Source organism: Schistocerca gregaria, chromosome 4, assembly GCF_023897955.1.
Source record: "Schistocerca gregaria isolate iqSchGreg1 chromosome 4, iqSchGreg1.2, whole genome shotgun sequence".
NCBI classification, from domain to species: Eukaryota; Metazoa; Arthropoda; class Insecta; order Orthoptera; family Acrididae; genus Schistocerca; species Schistocerca gregaria.
Genome location: NC_064923.1, coordinates 437,229,266 through 437,253,788, shown reverse-complemented (window position 1 = coordinate 437,253,788; position 24,523 = coordinate 437,229,266). Strand labels below are relative to the sequence as shown.

The 24,523-nt window shown below is 43.7% G+C and overlaps 1 protein-coding gene and 1 non-coding gene across 2 annotated transcripts in view; both read right to left on the bottom strand.

The window, feature by feature from the left end:
- The window catches only part of LOC126365860 (uncharacterized), a 226,585-nt gene that overhangs the window by 120,331 nt on the left and 81,731 nt on the right, over window positions 1-24,523 (bottom strand). The window lies entirely within an intron of this gene.
- Window positions 9,639-9,713, bottom strand: Trnas-cga (transfer RNA serine (anticodon CGA)). Its single transcript has one exon. It is a non-coding gene; the product is annotated as a tRNA-Ser (tRNA).

Sequence of the window (24,523 nt, the reverse complement as noted above, 5' to 3'; positions counted from 1 at the left end):
AGAGCTGTAAGGCTAAACAGCTGTGATCACGTAAGTTTTATTTCCACTGAGGTTGTACACCACTGTAGATCATCTTTGAAAGTAGTGTCTTCTAGTGTTTGGTACGTAGATCATGTCAGTCATCTCGCGTTAATTATATTAGATCGCGTAGCCATAAAAAGGGGCAGATTTGGGCAATAGATCAGTAATATTAGTTAAGAAATACAAACATTTGTAATATAAAGGGGTTTTTAATCTGCAATAAATGTATAAGCAGGAATAACGTTTGTCATTTAGTAGTTACTACTTCCCTTAATCATTCATTTATGTTAGGTTGTTATTTATGTGTTAAAGAGAAAGAAGGAGGAAATTATATCACAATTAAGAGATCCTAAGATCTGCTTCAGGGGGTAGTCAGACTGGGCCAAATCTTGATTTTCGCGCTCAGTATTTTCCATTGCGCACCTGCCTGGAGTAGCGTCTTGGAGATTTCAGTTGCTGCATTGTCTGTATCTTTTACGGGTACCGGTATAAAATATACCGCAAAACATTCTGTACTGTTGACCACCGGATGGACAATTCTCGTTGCACTGCACGAGCATTATCACTACTCAGGGCACGTGCTGCATGATCAGTTACAGCATTAGCAACCTAGTCCATAACTTACAACAGGATAGGACGCATTTCTCTACCAGGTAAGCGCGCATCTCGTGGTCGTGCGGTAGCGTTCTCGTTTCCCACGACCGATTTCCCGGGTTCGATTCCCGGCGGGGTTAGGGATTTTCTCTGCCTCGTGATGGCTGGGTATTTTGTGATGTCCTTAGGTTAGTTAGGTTTAAGCAGTTCTAAGTTCTAGGGGACTGATGACCTAAGATGTTAAGTCCCATAGTGCTCAGAGCCATTTGAACCATCTTCCAGGTAATACACCAAGCTCACCCACGTTTCCAAATTTCATTCTCATCTTCTTTAGACCATTTAGTGGCGTCGGACCTCTACTCAAACGTTTCAGTTCGTGGTACTCTCTTAACGTAGAACTGTAATTGCTGCCATTCACATAAAACAGTTTCATTAACAGCGTACTGTCTCTCCTCTCGATAGCCATACTGTTCACTCACGTTATGGCTTGTCGAATGACAGTGTGCATGTCATACCATCATACAAACAGTGTACAGCGCCAGATTTGCACCTGGTGGCCGCAACTGGTTCTAATTATTTTCCAACGTAAATTGCTTCCACATTAAAGTATCAGCATAGCCACCATGCCTGACTGCCATGAGATAATTACTATATATACTGCCATGAGATAATTTTATATATATATATATATATATATATATATATATATATATATATATATATATATATATATATATATACACTCCTGGAAATTGAAATAAGAACACCGTGAATTCATTGTCCCAAGAAGGGGAAACTTTATTGGCACATTCCTGGGGTCAGATACATCACATGATCACACTGACAGAACCACAGGCACATAGACACAGGCAACAGAGCATGCACAATGTCGGCACTAGTACAGTGTATATCCACCTTTCGCAGCAATGCAGGCTGCTATTCTCCCATGGAGACGATCGTAGAGATGCTGGATGTAGTGCTGTGGAACGGCTTGCCATGTCATTTCCACCTGGCGCCTCTGTTGGACCAGCGTTCGTGCTGGACGTGCAGACCGCGTGAGACGACGCTTCATCCAGTCCCAAACATGCTCAATGGGGGACAGATCCGGAGATCTTGCTAGCCAGGGTAGTTGACTTACACCTTCTAGAGCACGTTGGGTGGCACGGGATACATGCGGACGTGCATTGTCCTGTTGGAACAGCAAGTTCCCCTGCCGGTCTAGGAATGGTAGAACGATGGGTTCGATGACGGTTTGGATGTACCGTGCACTATTCAGTGTCCCCTCGACGATCACCACAGGTGTACGGCCAGTGTAGGAGATCGCTCCCCACACCATGATGCCGGGTGTTGGCCCTGTGTGCCTCGGTCGTATGCAGTCCTGATTGTGGCGCTCACCTGCACGGTGCCAAACACGCATACGACCATCATTGGCACCAAGTCAGAAGCGACTCTCATCGCTGAAGACGACATGTCTCCATTCGTCTTTCCATTCACGCTTGTCGCGACACCACTGGAGGCGGGCTGCACGATGTTGGGGCGTGAGCGGAAGACGGCCTAACGGTGTGTGGGACCGTAGCCCAGCTTCATGGAGACGGTTGCGAATGGTCCTCGCCGATACCCCAGGAGCAACAATGTCCCTAATTTGCTGGGAAGTGGCGGTGCGGTCCCCTACGGCACTGCGTAGGATCCTACGGTCTTGGCGTGCATCCGTTCGTCGCTGCGGTCCGGTCCCAGGTCGACGGGCACGTGCACCTTCCGCCGACCACTGGCGACAACATCGATGTACTGTGGAGACCTCACGCCCCACGTGTTGAGCAATTCGGTGGTACGTCCACCCGGCCTCCCGCATTCCCACTATACGCCCTCGCTCAAAGTCCGTCAGCTGCACATACGGTTCACGTCCACGCTGTCGCGGCATGCTACCAGTGTTAAAGACTGCGATGGAGCTCCGTATGCCACGGCAGACTGGCAGACACTGACGGCGGCGGTGCACAAATGCTGCGCAGCTAGCGCCATTCGACGGCCAACACCGCGGTTCGTGGTGTGTCCGCTGTGCCGTGCGTATGATAATTGCTTGTACAGCCCTCTCGCAGTGTCCGGAGCAAGTATGGTGGGTCTGACACACCGGTGTGAATGTGTTCTTTTTTCCATTTCCAGGAGTGTATATACACCTCCAGATTTATAACAACGAGTCAGGTAAGTCGGAGAAGCACAGTGCCTTTTTCTTTGGCACGCTTCTTAGTTGACCTGATGCGCATAGCGGCCGAGGGCGGAACAGAACGGAGCAGAAGTCTCTTGAAGGCAATGCTATGGGGCAGTTGATGTTCTGGACTGCGCAGTTAAAAATGTTAATTGTTGTGCCACTAAACTTTATTGAGAATCTTAAGGAAATGGTGCAGTAGTAAGTTCACAGCTATAAATCGTCTCAGTAAAGTATTTGTTACGGATACAAGACTTTTCCGGACGTAAAATGTGGTGAAGAAATTGGGCCACTGATACTGCAAGAACAAAGGCTCTGGAAGGTGGCGCGGCGCTCCGTATTTGCTTACATTGACAGAGACGTGAAAAAGCCGTGTATTATTGTTCGACGCTGCAATTTACGACTGCTCATGTGCTACAAGGCAAGAACTTTCAAGTACTCTGCTACTTAGAATTGTGTGGAAGAGTAACAGTCATATCAGTGAACGAATTTGAACCCTGATTTTTTGGATGATACGGTTTATTAATTATTGGCAGTTCATTGTACCAATATTACCTACAAACATTTCTTGACATCTTTCCTTCGCCATTGTAAAATGAATTCATTTACTGATGGGCTTTTATTTCAGAAAATATAGTTATCTGTGCCGACAATGTTAACCTCTCGTTTACTTATACTACTGTATATCTGGAATGGTCGTTGCCATCGTTCAATTCTTCTTGCATTTCATCTTCAAGTTATCGTAAATAATAGTTGTTAATTATACAGATTAGTTTTCTCAGGCATGGTAGGTAAAAAGGTACGTCATGATGATCTCACTTGTATCCATTTTGTTTTCAATAAATACGCTATATTAAAAGAATAGCTTTCAGTAATATTTTAATGAATTCTAGAAATAAAATATAGAATTTGTCCATTCAGTACTTGCGACCGTCTTCATTTAGTTTTAATGTCTACTTTCGTACAGAAATGCTGTTGGTTAATTAGTTGCTGCTTTAGTCCTAGTGCTGAATGCAGGCTCTGTTGTTTGGTGTACATCATTGTCATCAGAACGATATCTGAGGTAGGCAGTGCTGTGAAGTGTATTGTGGCTTCATTTTGCATGAAAAGAAACCGAGCTCCATATCCACCCAATGCATCGGATCTTATGTGATAGTCTTTTGCAATAGTTAGACAAAGATGCAAACACGGTTACATCTTGTCAAAATTATTCTTAGTAATGACATTTCCGATTTAATAACTATTAGTAAATACAGATGATTCATAAGAGCCGTAGAACTTTAAATTCATCGCATGTTCTCTGTCTGAAAGCCCCTTATGCACGGGAGTCAAGGTCGCGCGACAACGTCAGACGAACAGGCGCACTGGACCACTTGAAACGTAACAGATAAATGACAGGAATGGGTTACTCATTTTTTGACAATAGAGAAAACCTTCGGTGAGGATTACAAACCCAGATTTACTTTTATCTCTATTAGATACTTGAGTGTCTGTAGTGGCTTCCTATGCTTGGAACAGTGTTGAAAAAGAAATTTCCGGTCCAGGAAACGCAAACTGAGCGAGTCACGTGAGTGGTGCAAAACTTTCATAGAGTAGTTTGCAAATCCCTGTGAAAGTAGACCTGTAAACACATATCTGATCTAATGTATCCGGATACCCCTATAAAATGCGGAATTGACTGCTAGACGTCACGAAAGGAGGACCCGCCAGTATAAATGGAGTTTTGGAGTGTTGTGTTGTCAGCAGAGCAGCAGCAACAACAGATAGGATCCGCCAGGAGAGCTCAGTAACTTTGAAAATAGACTAGGCTTTGGATGTCACCTGAGTAACAAATCTACCAGGGACAGTCCGCACAGGTCGTGGTGTAGTGGCTAGCGTTGCGCCTCTGGATCATGGGGTCCCGCGTTCGATTCCCCGCCGGGTCGGGGATTTTTTCCGCCCAGGGACTTGGGGTTTGTTTTGTCCTCATCGTCATTCTGGAAGTGCCGAGACTGGAAATGGAAAGATTTGGATCTTGTACGGACGCTAATGACCACGATGTAGAGCACCCTACAAACAGACATCATCATAATCACCACCAGGGACCCTTCAACCCTTCAAAAGCTGCCCAAGGCCGCCGGGTCGGGGATTTTTTCCGCCCAGGGACTTGGGGTTTGTTTTGTCCTCATCGTCATTCTGGAAGTGCCGAGACTGGAAATGGAAAGATTTGGATCTTGTACGGACGCTAATGACCACGATGTAGAGCACCCTACAAACAAACATCATCATAATCACCACCAGGGACCCTTCAACCCTTCAAAAGCTGCCCAAGGCGACTCTTTGTTGTTCGTGATGTGATGTGGAAATCAAAGTGCTACCAGAAATCCAGCTAGAACAACTGCTGCGTGTAGGAAATTAAAAAGAATGGGGTCCAACGGTCGAGCAGCTCCTCAAAAGTCACACATTTCTCTACCAATGCTAAGTGACACGTGAGGTGCTGTAAAGAGCGACGCCACGGGAAACTGAATGTCTGGAGACGAGTGATTTGGAGTGATAATCACATTAGAGGCTTATCTCACTGGGGTAAGGTAGATACTGCCTACAGGAAAATTAAAGAGACCTTTGGAGAAAAGAAAACCATCTGTATGAATATCAAGAGCTCAGATGGAAACCCAGTTCTAAGCAAAGAAGGGAAAGAATAAAGGTGGAAGGGGTATATAGAGCGTCTATACAAGGGCAATGTACTTGAGGGCAATATAATGGAAATGGAAGAGGCTGTAGATGAAGATGAAATGGGAGGTATGATACTGCGTAAAGAGTTTGACAGAGCACTGAAAGATCTGAGTCGAAACAAGGCTCCGGGAGTAGACAACATTCCATTAGAACTACTGACAGCCTTGGGAAAGCCACTCCTGACAAAACTCTACCACCTGGTGAGCAAGATGTATGGGACAGGCGAAATACCCTCAGACTTCAAGAAGAATATAATAATTCCAATCCTAAAGAAAGCAGGTGGTGACAGATGTGAAAATTACCGAACTATCAGTTTAATATGTCACAGCTAACTAATACTAACGCGAATTCTTTAAAGAAGAATGGAGAAACTGATAGAAGCCGACCTCGGGGAGGATGAGTTTGGATTCCGTAGAAATGTTAGAACACGTGAGGCAATACTGACTTTGCGACTTATTTTAGAAGAAAGATTAAGGGAAGGCAAACCTATGTTTCTGGCATTTGTAGACTTAGAGAAAGCTTTTGACAATGTTGACTGGAATACTCTCTTTCAAATTCTAAAGATGGCAGGGGTAAAATACAGGGAGCGAAAGGCTATTTACAATTTGTACAGAAAGCAGATTCCAGTTATAAGAGTCGAGGGGTATGAAAGGGAAGCAATGGTTGGGAAAGCAGTGAGACAGGGTTGTAGCCTCTCCCCGAAGTTATTCAATCTGTATATTGAGCAAGCAGTAAAGGAAACAAAAGAAAAACTCGGAGTAGGTATTAAAACCCAAGGAGAAGAAATAAAAACTTTGAGGTTCGCCGATGAATCGTAATTCTGTCAGAGACAGCAAAGGACTTGGAAGAGCAGTTGAACGGAATGGACAGTGTCTTGAAAGGAGGATATAAGATGAACATCAACAAAAGGAAAACGAGGATAATGGAATGTTGTCGAATTAAGTTGGGTGGTGCTGAGGGAATTATATTAGGAAATGAGACACTTAAAGTAGTAAAGAAGTTTTGCTATTTGGGGAGCAAAATAACTGATGATGGTCAAAGTAGATAGGATATAAAATGTAGACTGGCAATGGCAAGGAAAGCGTTTCTGAAGGAGAGAAATTTGTTAACATCGAGTATTGATTTAAGAGTCAATAAGTCGTTTCTGAAAGTATGTATATGGAGTGTAGCCATGTATGGAAGTGAAACATGGACGATAAATAGTTTGGACAAGAAGAGAATAGAAGCTTTCGAAATGTGGTGCTACAGAAGAATGCTGAAAATTAAATGGGTAGATCACCTAACTAATGAGGAGGTATTGAATAGAATTGGGGAGAAGAGGAGTTTGTGGCACAACTTGACAAGAAGAAGGGATCGGTTGGTAGGACATGTTCTGAGGCATCAAGGGATCACCAGTTTAGTATTGGAGGGCAGCGTGGAGGATAAAAATCGTAGAGGGAGACCAAGAGATGAATACACTAAGCAGATTCAGAAGGATGTAAGTTGAAGTAGTTACTCAGAGATGAGGAAGGTTGTACAGGATAGAGTAGCATGGAGAGCTGTATCAAACCAGTCTCAGGACTGAAGACCACAACAACAACAACAACAATTACATTACACCTTGTGGCAGTCTGATGGAGGGATTAGCGTTTAGTGAATGCCTCAAGAAAGCAGTGCCAGCAGTGAAGTACGGAGGAAGTAGAGTTACGGTATGGGGATGTTGCTCGTGTTTAGGGTGTGATCATCTTTTCGTTCCTTAAGAAAACTCTAAATACAGAAGTATCTGTGAGGCAATGGTTTGTATACAATAATATCCTGAAATGGTCTTACCTGCCCAGAGTCCCGAACTGAACCCACTGGAACACATTTGGGAAGTGCCAGAACGTCAACATCACTCCAGACTCCAGAGTCCAAAATCACTTCCTTCTTTGGTTTCCACCATGAGGCAGAATGGGTGCCATTCCTCCCCGAACATTTAAACACCTCACTGAAATTGCCCGCAGTAGAGTTCAAGCAGTGACAAAGGCGGAAGGTGGATATAGTCCATATTGATGCTGCCTAATAGGTTAAACGGACATATCTAATATTTTAAAATCATTTGTGGATGAATAAACATCTAACAAACTAACTTAATAACAGAGGGATGTATGTCATGAATTAATGTAGGCGACAGAAAAATAAACGACTATGTCAGTGAACAGAGTGGAGTGGAATACATAATTATGTGAGTGGAATACTTAGCACTGGTGGACAATGAATTTTTTTTGTTTAAGGTAAAGGATTTGTTGGTGCATTCTTGCATGTTGTTTCGTGAAGGTTCGCAGTGTAACCTACTGCAAAAACATGTTTTATTTTAAAGTTTATAATACGCTTATTTATGTATTTATGTGATATTGTGATGTCGATGCTAATATGTTTGTTTTAAACATCGTTCCTCACGCAGATTTCAGCGACTGGTGGCAAAAATATTGATGCCTGGTTTTGCAAATCTTATGGCTTCAAGTTGTGTGGAAGACCCGTGCTTCCTGTGCGAATGGAACAGTCGTGCAAAAGACAAGTAGTAGCATCAGAATATCTGGCTAGTTAGAATGCCAAAGTTGGAATGGTGGACGTCCTATTTGATTCAAAGGTGGATCCAAAATATTATGCCCCCAACTCACACGAAACTTGGCGTTATGAAATAATTTATTAAATCCCTGCCGAAAGGTAATGACATATATAAGTATGTGTCAAGTAAGCTAACGTGAGTACCAGAAGGTAAGATGCAAGAAGGCGATTTTTATCGGCATAACACATTTGTAGATAACCAGTATTGTTACACCCCAGGAGAGTGTCCCTGACAGACACTAAAAATTCGCCTATGTTCTACCCTGGAAGCACCCGGAATGCAAACCGCCTGTGTCAATGACCAGTAGACTACCAGCTAGGTGGAAAAGCTGAGGAAGTTTTGGCAAACATGGAAGCTTTTACAGAATGGGAGAACAACCTAGCGCGCAGATCGGCATAATGTCACCATGGTAGCGGAGACATAGCGTTATACTAGTGGCAAAGCAGAGTTTTTTGAGGAGTGCTAGGTAAATGCAACTTCAAATATTCGGTTGTTGAGATAGCAGGAAAGAGCCTGTGAAAGGTGTAGTTGCGAGAGTCTGAAGTCAGTAGGAGACCTGACAGTGAGGAAATACCAGGACAAACGATATCATAGACATCCTCACCACCGCAGAGTGCATTGGAAGCGCCAACATAAATACCCCACCCTTCTTAAAAAAAATTCCGAAATGAACGCTAAAAAGAATTCAATACCTTCTCTTGCTGACAGTACGGGTAATGTAACGGATGATGATAAACAGAAGGCCGAAATTCTAAACCTATCTTTCAAAAACTCGTTTACGGTAAAGGACTGCAGCACCATTCCCCCTTTCATTTATCGAACAAACGTAAAGATGGCTGACATAGTGTTTAGAGTATCTGGGTTTGTAAAACAGTTAAGATCCTTAGACTCCAGGAAGGCATCTGTCCCAGACGGTATCCCCGAAAGATTACATGTTGAGTATGCTATAAATATAGCACCATTATTATCCATCATCTATCAGAGATCACTGGAACAACGGAAAGTTCCACGGGACTGGAAGAAGGTCCAGGTCATAGCAATCTATAAGAAGGGGAGAAGATCAGATGCACATAATTACCAGCCAATTTCGCTGACATCGATTTGTTGCAGAATCATGGAACATATTTTCTGTTCAGACATAATGACCTTTTTAGACTCTGAGAAGCTCATCTGCAGAAACCAGCACGGTTTTAGGAAACAGTGGTCATGTGAGACACAGCTGGCCCTCTTTGTGCATCATATACAACAGGCTCTAGAGACCGGCTCCCAGGTTGATGCCATATTTCTCGACTTTCGAAAGGCGTTCGACCCAGTTCCACAGTGTTTGCTTGCTCCAATAAGTGCCCGCTTACGGTCTACCCGATGACATATGCGGTCGGATAGCAAGTTTTCTAACAGAAAGAAAGCAGTATGTCGTCCTGAATGGGGTGACTTCAACAAAAAACAAGCGTAACTTCAGAATGAGATTTTTACTCTGCAGCGGAGTGTGCGCTGATATGAAACTTCCTGGCAGATTAAAACTGTGTGCCCGACCGAGACTCGAACTCGGGACCTTTGCCTTTCGCGGGCAAGTGCTCTACCAACTGAGCTACCGAAGCACGACTCACGGCCGCTACTCACAGCTTCACTTCTGCCAGTACCTCGTCTCCTACCTTCCAAACTTTACAGAAGCTCTTCTGCGAACCTTGCAGAAATAGCACTCCTGAAAGAAAGGATATAACGGAGACGAGGTACTGGCAGCTGTGAGTACCGGGCGTGAGTAGTGCTTCGATAGCTCAGTTGGTAGATCACTTGCCCGCAAAAGGCAAAGGTCCCGATTTCGAGTCTCGGTCGGGCACACAGTTTTAATCTGCCAGGAAGTTTCAAGCGTAACTTCAGATGTGTCCCAGGGCAGCGTAATAGGCCCGCTGCTTTTTACGATTTACATAAACGATCTGGTTGATAGTATTGACAGCGGCATTAGACTGCCGATGATACTGTAGTCCACAGGAAAGTAGTATCACACGAAAGTTGTGAACAAACCAACGAGCATTTGCAGAAAATAAATGCGTGGTGTAATGTCTGGCAGTTATCTGTCAATATTAATAAGTGTAACCTACTGCGTATAACAAAGCGAAAATCCTCATTAATGTACGAGTACAAAATAAATTCCCAGGCATTGGAAGCGGTAACATCCGTCAAGTATCTGGGTATGACTATTCGAAAGGATCTCAAATGGAATGATCAGATTACACAAGTAACGGGCAATATGAAGTCTAGATTGCGGTAAATTGGTAGAATCCTAAAGTGATGCAGTCCTTCAACAAAGGAAATTGCTTACAATACGTTAGTTCACCTAGTCTTAGAGTATTGTTCGTCTGTATGGGACCCTTACCATTTGGGTCTGATTCAAGAGATTGAGAAGGGCCAAAAAGAGCGGCAAGAGTGGTACATTTGGAATTTTATTCGTTTGAATGTAGTTTTTCGAAATTTCTAGTGGCAACTAAAATCGACCATATGGAAGGTATACGCTATGGACTTTCACCTCTGCAAACTCTTCAAAATTTCGTGCAATGGTTTACTACATCTAATGCTGCACAATAACTGCGTTGAACATCGAAACAAAATTAAGTCATTTATGGGGGCAAGGTATCAGTCAAGAAGATGTGTAAAAATCAAATTTTTGGGCCAAATAGTTTTTATTAAATCGAATGATAAAGTGTGTCAAAGCAGTCGGAACACCATGTGTCTGCAGAGGCGAACAGTGCAATGATGACAAAATCGCGCACATCGCGGAATGCGGGGAGCACGTCTCTGTAGCAGCGAAAGGGTTAATGCGGCCGTGGTGGCTGTACTTCATAAACTGCGCGCTCCCACCTAAACGTAAGTTTGCGAACTATACTATGGCGGTGCTTCTCTTGGCGCGTACAACTGGCAACGCAGCAGTCTTCCACGTCTGGGCGGGCATGCGCGAACCGCCAAGATAAAGGAATTGAACTATAGCTTTCCTCGATCGTCTATCGAACTATGAGTCTGGCTGGAAGAACGCTGCTGCTGCCAGTTCCGCTGCGAACTTCCAAGGCCACACTGACAGAATTCAGAGGCTTCCATTACCCTGCACGCTTGCTGCAGGCTTGCCCTGTGTGACGTGGACGCTGTCCATCATCCGCCTTCGAGTGGAGAGCAAAGCTGCTGCTTTTCCCATTCCAGACGCCGAGACAGATGCTGCCAGGTCCTGTTTCCTAAGCGAGGACTGAGAGCCGACCTCTGCGTGCCAGCGAGTACTTCAGGTGTACTTGGGACGAGATACATGATTGTAAATCTTCGACATCCGTGAGAGCACTTTGGAGGTCGTTATGCAGAGCTGGAGTCCGCAGAATTCTGTGGTTGTCAGCTGCCCAACTCTTCATTGCTTTGGCCATATCGCTGTGAGTCGAGAACACACCGGCTTTTCTGGCTGACATGGCTGTGGGTGGCGCTTTGGACGACAGTCCTGTATTATTCCCTAATAAATGTGTTACTGCCAATTATGGTTTCTTGGCACCATCAAGCCTAACTAGGACCTCACCACTGCATCCCGCCTACCTCTCTTTTTGTGCCTATAGGAGTCTACAAACGGACCCCTACAGCACGTTAATGAATATGTTACAAAATGCCTTGCTTAAAACGTGATTTTATGGTGATTACATCTCAGGCTGTATTAGTAATAAAATGGTAGTGTTAGATGTTTTGAATAGCCCTTGGGTATGGGACCATTTGTGTATTCAAAAGAAGATCGCCTTAGTGTCATTGTCCTACAGTACTTCCTCCTGCTTAGGCAAAAGGACCAAATCAGTTGGTTCTTATTGCATTTTATGCTCTCTACAGTGAGCCTTAATGGGACTTATGGAGGCAACGTTAGTTAATGGGTAGTTCTGCGAAAAAACCATAAAAGGGTTTTTACAAATTTTCTCCTTAACCAGCGAATTAAAATCCAACTGGGGATTCCAAGATTGCTAAGCAGAGAAAAGGGCAGAAATTCCTAAGACCACGATCTCGAACAAGCTAGAAAATTTTCTTGATATTCATACACATCTCTTATTCCACAACCACCTCTTCATCCTACTGTCACAAAGAAACTATCCAAACGTCCCAACGCAGAATGAAATCGATCCTAATCCCACAGTATGTATGAACAATCCCTGCCCTCTCCTCCCCTGCCCCACCCTCACCCATCATCATACTTCCCAGACGTTCACACTTTATCCTGCCCCTTCCTGCCCCAAATTTCTAAATTCTTGATATCGATTAATATATCCCACACCTCCTGAAAGCCCAAATAAACACAAAAAGACACTATTCTTATTAAATCCCCAAACGCCAATATCCGCCAGCGCTCCTCCTTAAAATTCCTGGCATGACCCCCATAGCTCCTTTAAAAATCACCTCCGGAGCCAAACAACTAAAGCCTCCCCGTCGTCCCTGTATCTGAATCATAGCAGTAAACGTGGAATCCAGGAAACTGTCCACATCTATAACAACTCAGGCTCCACTCTGCTCATGCAAGTCTTAACCGAATCTGCTCCTAGGACTGATCACTTATTTACAGAGAAAGTCCTGATACGTTCATTCTCACATAGTGGAACCTTCAAAATCCCTTCCCCAGTGCTAATGCTGTCAAGAGTGTCTCTGCTCAGGCTCCACTCTGCTCATGCATGTCTTAACCGAATCTGCTCCTAGGACTGATGACTTATTTACAGAGAAAGTCCTGATACGTTCATTCTCACATAGTGGAACCTTCAAAATCCCTTCCCCAGTGCTAATGCTGTCAAGAGTGTCTCTGCTAGAATGACCATCTCACTGTTGAATGCAGAAACCTAGACACTTGTTCTTACTGTAGAGCCCCAAACTTCTAGAACAGTGTCGAAACATCTCATTCCCTCCCACCTGTAACATCTACATTGTTACCCATCCTGCCTACAACGCCAAATCCGAACCCAAGCCCCCACTGGTCAAACCAGAACTAACTGTGTCATTTCGACCCATCTACAATCCTATTCATCTCAAGAACTACATCCACCCACTTCTCACTTATGAAAACATAATAAGACGCCTATTGTCCTCCAAAATATCCACTCCTTCCAGCGACCAAACACCCTCCAACAAATCTACCTTGCAGCCCTATCTATATTTCATCTCAATACACAAGCCACCTACTTCAGAAACCAAGTACACCTCGATTCAACTGCTTTGACACCCAGTTCTGTCTCCAACCCTTCATCTGCGCAAACCGCTTCCCAACAATTCATCCTGGCATCAGACCGATACAACATCCTGTTGTGAGACTTGTTCGAAGTATTTTCACTGGGAGGAATGCAGTGGGGAAGCCAGTGGGCATTCTGGTGAGATTCTCTCCTGGAACTGCAGGTTTTGTAGCAAGAGTAAGTTGATAGAGGAGCAGGAGCGTAAGATCTGTGCCCTTCAGGTGCAGATGAAAAACGCACAGGAGGAGCCAGATAGAATGAGGAGGGAGAAGGGGGTTGGGGAATGGGAGCTGGCTGTTGGCAAGAGATCTGCTAGGAGAAGAAGATTTTCAGATAGTTTTACTATTGGTGTTTACATAGATATGACCAACTGTCAGAGTCTAGTGGAGAGGAATCTCTAGTAGCTGTAGATGTAGGAAGTATGCAACAGACCTCAGTAGTTACGGTGGCTAGAACAGTTGCAAAGTCGAAGAGGAAGAAGAAGGTTCTGCTGTTAGGTAGTTCTCATGGCAGAGGTGTAGGCCATCAGTTGTAGGAAGTGCTGGGGAGTGAGTACCAGGTCACCAGCATTGTGAACCCTAATGCAGGATTGGCTCAGGTGACTGTTAACATAGGGGGGTTATATAGGGATTTTACTAAAGAGGATCAGGTAGTGATTGTGGGTGGGGCTGGTAATAGTATTGATAGGGACGGGGAGTATGACATAGATGGTGACCTGGAAAAGATAGCCACTCAGATTGGCAACACGAATGTGCATTTCGTGGAACTGTTTCAGTGTCACGATTGGCCTCATCTTAATACAGCCATCAGGCGTAATAACATGTGACTTTGGGGTGCGCTGATGAAAGAAATCATGGGTCACATTTCAGTGGTGTCGGTGGAGTCTATCAGCAGGACGTGTTTCACTAGACATGGCCTGCACCTCAACAGGTATGGAAAGGGGAGGTTGGCAAAGCTTATAGATGACAGCATAGGTGGGTTGGTGGGATCACTCATGGGAAAATTCCTGCAGTAGTGGGTGTTAGAGCTGCACCTTTTTTAGATTGAAGTCAGCTGATAGGTATTTCTGCTTAAGGGAAGTCTCTCTAACAAAGGAAGCACTTTTGATAAAGCTTAGGCATCCGAGTAATGAGGGAATTAGTATATTTCATCAAAACATACAAGGTATTAGAGATAAAGTTAGTGAACTGCTTATAGATGTTGACTCTGAAATTATTGGTATATCTGTCAAAATCTAAATGCAGCAGCCCATTACAAACAGTATTGTAAGGTGCTTAAAAATGTTATTAGGAAGGCAAAAAGTATGTGGTATGCAGATAGAATAGCTAAGTCTCAGGATAAAATTAAAACCATATGGTCAGTCGTAAAGGAAGTGGCAGGTCTGCAGAGACAGCTCGAGGATATAAAATCAGTGCGTAATGGGAATGTCCATGTTACTGATAAGTCGGGTATATGTACAATATTTAATAATCACTTTCTGAATATAGCAGGTGAACTAAATAGAAACCTAGACCCAACAGGGAATCATATAGCGCTCTTAGAAAAAAGTGTTCCGAGACTGTTACCTGAAATGTTCCTCCATGATACTGACAAGAGGGAGATTTAGTTAATAATTAAATCACTAAAGACCAAGAACTCTCATGGATATGACGGGGTATCTAGCAGAATACTGAAGTATTGTTCTATGTATGTTAGCCCAGTGCTTAGTCATATCTGTAACTTTTCCTTTAGGAGTGGTCGGTTTCCTGACTGATTAAAGTACTCGGTAGTGAAGCCACTTTATAAAAAGGGAGAAATTGATAATGATGACAATTTTAGACCTATTTCTATGCCATCGATGTTTGCTAAAGTTATAGAGATGGTTGTATATACAAGGTTACTGGAGCATTTAAATTCACATAATTTGCTGTCAAATGTTCAGTTTGGTTTTAGAAATGGTTTAATAACTGAAAATGCTATATTCTCTTTTCTATGTGAGGTTTTGGATGGATTACATAAAAGGTTGCGAACGCTAGGTATTTTCTTTGATTTAACGAAGGCTTATCACTGTGTTGACCACAAAATATTACTGCAGAAGTTGTACCATTATGGAGTAAGGGGAGTAGCTTACAATTGGTTCGCCTCTTACTTTAAGAACAGAAAGCAGAAGGTAATTCTCCGCAATATTGAGAGCGGTAGTGATCTTCAGTCCCAATGTGGCACTGGTAAGTGGGGCGTTCCCCTAGGGTCAGTGCTGGGGCCACTGCTGTTTCTTAGTTATATAAATGATATGCCTTCTAGTATTACAGGTGATTCAAAAATATTTCTGTTTGCTGATGATACCAGCTTGATAGTGAAGGATCTTGTGTGTAATACTGAAACATTATCAAATAATGTAGTTCATGAAATAAGTTCGTGGCTTGTGGAAAATAATTTGATGCTAAATCACAGTAAGACTCAGTTTTTACAGTTTCTAACTCACAATTCAACAAGAACCGATATTTTGATCAGACAGAATGGGCATATTATAAGCGAGACGGAACAGTTCAAGTTCCTAGGCGTTCGGATAGATAGTAAGCTGTTGTGGAAATCCCATGCCCAGGATCTTGTTCAGAAACTAAATGCTGCTTTATTTACCATTAGAGCGGTATCTGGAATAAGTGACACTTCAACACGAAAAGTAGTCTACTTCCCATATTTTCATACGCTTATGTCGTATTGTATTATTTTTTGGGGTAATTCTTCTGATTCAAAAAGGGTATTTTTGGCTCAAAAACGGGCTGTTCGAGCTATATGTGGTGTAAGTTCGAGAACCTCTTGTCGACACCTATTCAATAGTCTGGGAATTCTGACATTGCCCTCACAGTATATATTTTCTTTAATGTCGTTTGTTGTTAGCAATATTAGCCTATTCCGAAGAGTTAGCAGCTTTCACTAAGTTAATACTAGGCAGAAATCAAATCTGCATGTGGAATGCACTTCCTTGACTCTTGTGCAGAAAGGAGTGCAGTATTCTGCTGCATCCATTTTCAATAAGCTACCACAAGAACTCAAAAATCTTAGCAGTAGCCCAAACTCTTTTAAGTCTAAACTGAAGAGTTTCCTCATGGCTCACGCCTTCTATTCTGTCTAGGAGTTCCTGGAAGAGCTAAAAAAATCAAGCAAATTCCAGTGTTACAGTGTTGATTTTCTTTATTTAAACTTATGACTTGTCACCTGAATATGTTTTTTTTTATATTTCATTTTATCCGTTTCTAATATCGTGTTATAATTTCATTTACTGACTCGTTCCATTGCCATGGAGACTTCTCCTTAATTTGGTCCCACAGAACAATAAATAAATAAAATACATAAATAAACAATATCCTTTCCTTTCTAATAAACTAATATGTATTTATGCATATGCTGTCCCAACACAACATCTACACCTTCATCCTTAATTAAACATTTCCATCAACCTTATCATATTCCACAGATAATACCTTCTCATGTCCAGAAGTGGAGTTGCAGTTGGTCACTAGACAAACATCCCTGTTCAGCCACAATCCCATTACAACAGTCCACCAAACGCTTCGTCCTCACACTCGTCTTATAAACATGATTGTCTATGATACCATACAGATATGACCTCAACATCCAATGACCTTTCAGTTCATTAACATAGACTGTACCTTGCTCAGCCAAACTTTTGCCACTGATCTTACCATTCACAGTTGTTCCCTGCAGACTCCCAGCTGTAGCATTAGTATATCAATTCCTCCCAAGTAAGATATTACAAATCCCACATCACTCCTGTCCTCAAAGTAACACAAAAGATGTGATATTAGCATCTAGCAACCTCCTTAGTCACATCACGGTAGAAGTCCTAAAACCAATAGCACGTCACCACCTTCCCATCCTAATCACCATTTCCTACACACTACCTCATCCACATACACCTCATACAGACATTCATCCAAAATATATCCAGCTGGAATGCATGCAGGGAATCTATAAGTACTCTGACCTTCCAAAAAACTAACGATGTCCCTCATGCCACATCCTTCCTGCAGCTGACCTTTTGTGACACTGTAGTCACCTACATTCCTGCCAAGACCATATACCCCTATCACTCCTTCTCCCCCGCCCCCCTCACAAGCTCTACTTCTCCTCAGAGAATGCCACCGCATCTACAACTCCTTCCTAAGGCCTCTCAACAAGGATACACTCACACGCAATTGGCAGATACAGAGACGTATCAAGAACTTACTCAATGCTGAGAAACGCCGCTACTGGCGCCAGATATGAACCAGACTTAATGATACACTACCCATTCAGTCCGCCTTATATTGTAAAGCGCTTCATCGATTCATTTGCATACATCACCATCCAATCTTCCACAACAATCATCCCCTACCTGGTAGCTGACGACTTCGCATCCTGTCTATTACGAGAACTAAATATCTTCGTTGAGTGGTTTGATCTTCGTATCGGACACTACACTGAAGAGCCAATGAAATAAGTACACTTGCCTAATATCGTGTTGGGCCGCAAAAAAATGTTTAAATGTGTGTGAAATCTTATGGGACTTAACTGCTAAGATCATCAGTCCGTAAGCTTACACACTGCTTAACCTAAATTATCCTAAGGACAAACACACATATCCATGCCCGAGGGAGGACTCGAACCTCCACCAGGACCAGTCGCACAGTCCATGACTGCAGCCGCCAAGACCACTCGGCTGATCCCGCTCGGCGTGTAGGGCCTCCGCGGGCACGCACAAGTGCCGCAGTACCACGTGTCATGGACTCGACTGATGTCTGAAGAAGTGGTGGAGTTAACTGATACCATGAATCCTGCAGGGCTGTCCATAAATCAGTAAGAGTACGAGGGGATGGACATCTCTTTTGAACAGCAGAAGTGTTTAAACTCAGAAGTGTGTTCCTGGAGTCACTCTGTAGGAATTCTGGAAGTGTGGGGTATCGCATTGTCGTACTGGAATTGCTCAAGTCCGTCGGAATGCACAATGGACGTGAGTAGATGCAGGTAATCAGACAGGATGCTTACATACGTGTCATCTGTCAGAGTCGTATCTAGACGTATCAGGGATCTAGTATCACTCCGACTGCACTCGCCCCACACCATTACAGAACCTCCACCAGCTTGAAAAGTCCCCTGCTGACTTGCAGGGTCCATGGATTCATGAAGTTGTCTCCATACCCCTACACGTCCATCCGCACGATATAATTTGAAACAAGACTCGTCCAGCCAGTCATCAACAGTCCAATGTCGGTGTTGACGGGCCCAGGCGAGGCGTAAAGCTTTATGTCATGCATTCATCAAGGGTAGAGAAGTGGGCCTTCGGCTCCAAAAGCCCCTGTCCATGACGTTTCGTTGAATGGTTCGCACGCTAACAGTTGTTGATGCCCCAGCACTGAAATGTGCAGGAATTTGGGGGAAGGATTGAACTTCCGTCATGTTGAACGATTCTGTTCAGTCGTCGTTGATCCCGTTCTAGCAGGATCGTTTTTCGGCAGCAGCGATATCGGAGATTTGAAGTTTTACCGGATTCTTAATATTCACGGTACACTCGTGAAATGGTCGTACGGGAAAATCCCCACTTCACCGCTACCTCGGAGATTCTGTGTCTCATCGCTCGCGCCTCGACTATGACACCATGTTCTGACTCACTTAAATCTTGATAACCTGTCATTGTAGCAGCAGTAATCGATCTAAGAACTGTGCAAGACACTCGTTGTCTTATACAGACGTTGCCATATTTTGCCTCTTTGTATATCTCTTTATTTGAATATGTATGCCTATACCAGTTTATTTGACACTTCAGTGTAAATTATTTTCAGAACTATATAAATCAGTAGTAGCACACAACACAAAACAAGTTCTTCACAGAAAACGCAACACTTCCCCTAGTCATTACCGCACTACCTATCAACATTTAAGAGAAGACCCACTTTTACCATAACAATCCTTTGAAACATAATCCTCTCTGCAGGTTACTTTCCTTAACTGTGCAAAACCTCCAAAATCCACCCTTCCTCAAGCTGAACTAACCCATCATACCATCCTTAAATTCATCCTTTATCGATGCATCCATCAACACTTGAATGAACGCCAACTCTTTTCTGTTAACAAGTGTGGCTTCCATTGAACTTCTTTGCTGAATATCTTCTGTACCTCACTCATCACGTGTCCCACCAGAGCAATAACCAAAAATCTGCTATCTTTTTATCCCTTGACCTGGAGTGAACCTATGACTGGGTATGGAATTCTGGTCAGCTTTTAAAACTTCAGAATTACACGCTTCCAAAAACTATGTTTGTCTTATTACAACCTTCTTACCTAACAGCCCAGGCTTTGACACTGCTAACAATCCTGTTCGCCATATCTTCCATCCTACTGCAAATGTTCCCCCAAGGCTCCGTCCTTTCTCGTCGTTTTAATATTGTCTATACTTCTAACAAGTCCAAACCACATCTACTTGTTCACATCCATCAGTACACTCTATCCAAAATTCTAGAAATTACAAAGATCATTCCATTTCCGCCTTACACAGTTTAACTCCTGGTATAACTAGTTGCTCCTCAAGATAAACCCTTACAAAGCCACTGACAGTGATTATAGGTTTCACCTACATGGCTTCTACCTGATCGTTTATGGTGGTTCTATCAAAAACTTTAGAATGTCTGGGACTAACACTCGAAGAGCAATTAACATGGAAACCGCAGCTACTAACCATACAACAAAAAGTCTTCAATAGACTAAAATTATTAAAACTAACAACTGGTCGAACATGGGGATTGCACCCTACCACTACCCGACCTATCCTCTTACATGCCAATGGTGCAGAGATATCCACTCCACTTAAGTTCTAACAGTCCCCCAAAACCCTTGCACCTCATGCACAAAGCATCGCTTTCCAAGCCCATTTACCTTTCCCATATGGGTGTTTTACCAAATCATCAAATTCCCCTCTTTCCAAACTCAAATCGGACTCTTCAGTACAACTTACATGATCTGCAGATTCGACTCCAACACTGCTGCTCTATACCCTCCAATCTACATACCTATTTAATCTACATCAGCATATATTCCATATCTTCTCAAGGCGAAATTGCATCTGTCTCCGTCTCCCAGAGAGTCGTATCCACCCAAAAAGTCATCCATCCTATTAACTATAGCTGTCCCTCAAGTATCCCATTCCACAGCAAGGCTCGACCTACATCCTCCCTCTCTTTATTCTATTGCTATCTCGCATAGTCAGACAACCAAATATGACCTGAGTATGATGAAATAACTGTTGCTAAAAGTCCCTCATGGCTACTAATACCAGTGATTACTGAAGTACAAGTAAAGTAAAGTACGAGCAAGATTTACATGTTCAATAAGTTAGGTAATGAGGCAATCAAGTTTCTCAAATATACCACTGTAATGACCAGGATGGCTGGAAGTTCAAATGGTTCAAATGGCTCTGAGCACTATGGGACTCAACTTCTGGGGTCATCAGTCCCCCAGAACTTAGAACTTCTTAAACCTAACTAACCTAAGGGCATCACACACATCCATGCCCGAGTCAGGATTCGAACCTGCGACTGTACGGCTGGAAGTTGTGGAGGGTGGTGGTAATGGCGTGTTAGGATTTTGGAGCACCACTACCCTATGATGTGGGTGACAGTATTGAAAAACCACATATTTAGTATTCAGTACGCACCAGTAGCAGTGGCGTCACTCCAGAGAGCCAGCACTCACAGGGCGCCAGTAACACACGCCTGCTAAGTGCTGACCAGAGCATGGTCTGTGGCTGCAGACAGGCATCAGCAAGGAAAACTGTGGTATCAGCATCAACCACATTGCCAGGCTGCCGACCCCACTGATACGACTCGCTGCCTAGTGGCTGCTAGCAGCCTCGAGAGTAGGCGGCCACAGCGAGCATGACCACGATGTTGACTCCTTGTAGCCACCAGCAACGGAGTCTGCCCACGAGAACAGTGCAGGCAGCAGTTAGTATGCCCACCCACGTGGGGGTGGGCGAGCAGCTGCCACACCCTTCGTCATGAACAAGAGGCCACTAACAGGCCGTCTAGTTGCAGAGTGCCAGATCCCCAGCGCCTGACTCTGCACGAGCACAGCGCCGCAACTAGCAGTTTCTGCGCCCAGAGGAGAAGACGTGTAGCCCTACGGAATCTTAGATCATTAGACACAAAGACTGCAGACCATCACGAGTCCATCCTCGTAGCTGGATACTGGTGTAGGGAGATAGCTCTAACTGAAAATTAGGAATGTTTATACGGGCTTTGCCAGTGTTTTGCTACAGAAATGGTTTCTTCCACTCGAGTGTTAACAGGACCTCAGCCTGGGCATAAGGTAATCACTCCATCTTTCTGCTGTGTCGGTACTTTGGTGTCTCTGGTCACCCTGCTCAGTGACAGTAGGAAGTAACTGCTTTGATACCAGGCTAGCAGTTCCCCCCTAAACAACATGCCGTATTGCGGAACTTGCTCGGCCGGCTTTTCCCATTGCTCTAGATTGCTGTAGCACTGGAACGCGATATCTTAATTTTATTCAGCTACAGCAGGTATATTATTTAGCGGCGCTCTCTCCCTAGAGACTACGTATCATCTCCTTCAACCCTTCAGGATATCTTGGTAAACGGTGACGCCGCATAGCCACGTGTGGTAAATGTATTAACTCGAAACATGCACGCAAAAGTATAGGACGAGTCTGACAATCGTATGGGCGTTTTCCATTCATCTGGTGATGGTGCTTTGAACATACATAGAAGTTGATTATAACTTTGATGCTAAATGTAATTGAAAAAGTACGTATCTGCATACCTGTAAAATAAGTGACGACGTGCCAAAAGCCTGAATAACCACATTTTGCAGAGCAGACAGGTGAGAGACGTGCAGGGTCAATCAGATTGTGGGAGTTACTGACAGGGATGTATAGCCATGCCGACTCCACGGCCGTGGCCAGCTGCTCTAGTTTCCTTAGCGTCCATGGTGCATACAGCCCAGTCGAGATGCTCCAGTACATTCTCGACTGGATTTATACCCGGAGAGTTTGGTGGCAAGGGGAGTACATTAAACTCATGTCTTCGAAGCATGCCGCACACTGCAAGCTGTGTGACACGTTGCATTGTCCTGGTGGCACATGCCACTGTGCTGAGCAAACACAAACTGCATGTAGAGCTGGTCATGGACCCCAAGGATAGACGCATACTTGTGTTGATCCACTGCGCCTTCCAGGGCGACCTGGGAATGCCCCAAAATCATTGCCCCGACCATAACACTCCCTCCTCCGAAATAGAGCCTTCCGACGATTGTTGCACGGTGTTTGACGTCAAACGTTTCACGCCATACAAGCTTACCGTTATCTGTCCGATTGAGCTTAAAACAAGATTCATCTGAAAAGATCACCTATCGCGACTCAGTTGGCGTACAGTTGTGCTATAAGCGTGCAAGTTCTAGCCTTGCCGCCACTGAATAGCAGTCACCATGGCTGCATGAACCAGGAATCAGGTGCCTGCTACGAAGTCCTATACAGAGCAATGCTCGCTGAACAGAAGACTCTGTTAGTAACCCCTTGGTTCATGTGGACGGTCAGTTTCTCAACAGTTGCACATCTTTTCGCCTGTACACATACCTGCAGCCATCACTCACGCCTGTGCTGCACCACAGTTGTCTCAGCACCAGTTTTGGAACTGCCATGCTCACTGTACTTTAATCACAATGTCATGCGAACAGTTTATAAACATAGCTGCTTCAGAAATGCTTCCGCACTTGACCTGTATGCCAATGATCATGCCCTATTCGACGTCAGATACATCACTCCGTTTCCACATTATGCCTATGACCGCACTTCTGCCGCGTGCCTCCCGCACACTTTATACAGCCTCCACTACTGGCACTGCCATCTGCCGCTGTGAGTTGTAATTACACATAGTTGACGTGAACATTGGCTGTGGTCAACAATGTAGGAAAAGACAGATTACTACTTACTTTAAAGGAGACACGTCAAGTTGCTGACAGGCACAATTAAAAGACACACACATAAAGCTTTCGGCCACAACATTCGTCAGCAAAACACACACACACACACACACACACACACACACACACACACACACACACAAAGAAGCAGACAGTAGTAGGACAAGGTTCGTACAACGCCACTCCGCATTGTTGCCAAATTTATTCAAAATGGCGACGATGATGTCATCCAAGATGGCGGCATGTAGACTTGGAAACAGCGCATGACATTATCCAAGATGGCGGGAAAATAGACCAATTGTGCTACGTCCACTAACCTAACCCTCCAGAAAAATAGCGGCAAATTTGAATTTTGGCGGGAAAATAGGGCAATTGGGTTACTTCCACTAACCTAACCCTGGAGAAAAAATTGGCGCCAAATTCAATTTCCTAAAAGATAATACCTGTAAAACCATACTTTTCTTTATTATTATTGATGATCATTTATTATCATATGTTATTATTAATATCATTCTTATTATTATTATTTATTATTATTGGCCTACCTCCACTAGAAAATTCGTGCCAAATTCAAATTCCAGCACGATAATGGCTGCAAAAAAGTACTTCTCTGTATTATTATTGCGTAATATTCATTATCATTCATCATTTATTATCATTTATTATTATTATTGGTCTACCTACACTAGAAAATGGCGCCAAGTTCAATTTCCAACACAATAATATCTCGAAAATTGTACTTCTATTTTTTATTATTTTTTATCATTTATTATTATTTATTCAAGATGTCCGATTTTCGCCACGAGAAAGCCATTTCCTTTACACCCATAACAAAAATCTATCACAAGTTCAAATCCCAACACCATAATCGATCACACGTACGAAACAGTCCACAAACTACGAACTTCCCCGGCCACTTATCTTTTTTCACTGCTAACCTATCAAAACTGCGTCACAAAATGAAGTGCACTTATAGTAACCTAAGTCACATCCTTTGATTTTGCAGGGGGAAGTGGACTGAGGTCTTTATTTAAAGGAGTACAGTCATCACTAGTTCTCTGACGCAATCAGCACACATCTTCAACATTGCAGCAACACCCAGTGCATTCGCCACGACGTCCGCGCTCCAACTGAGTTAGTTAAAATCGTCGCCTCCCCCTGTCCCCGCCGGCCAGCACACGGGCCGTTGCCAATGGTGGTCGCGTGAGGCGGCTGCTTG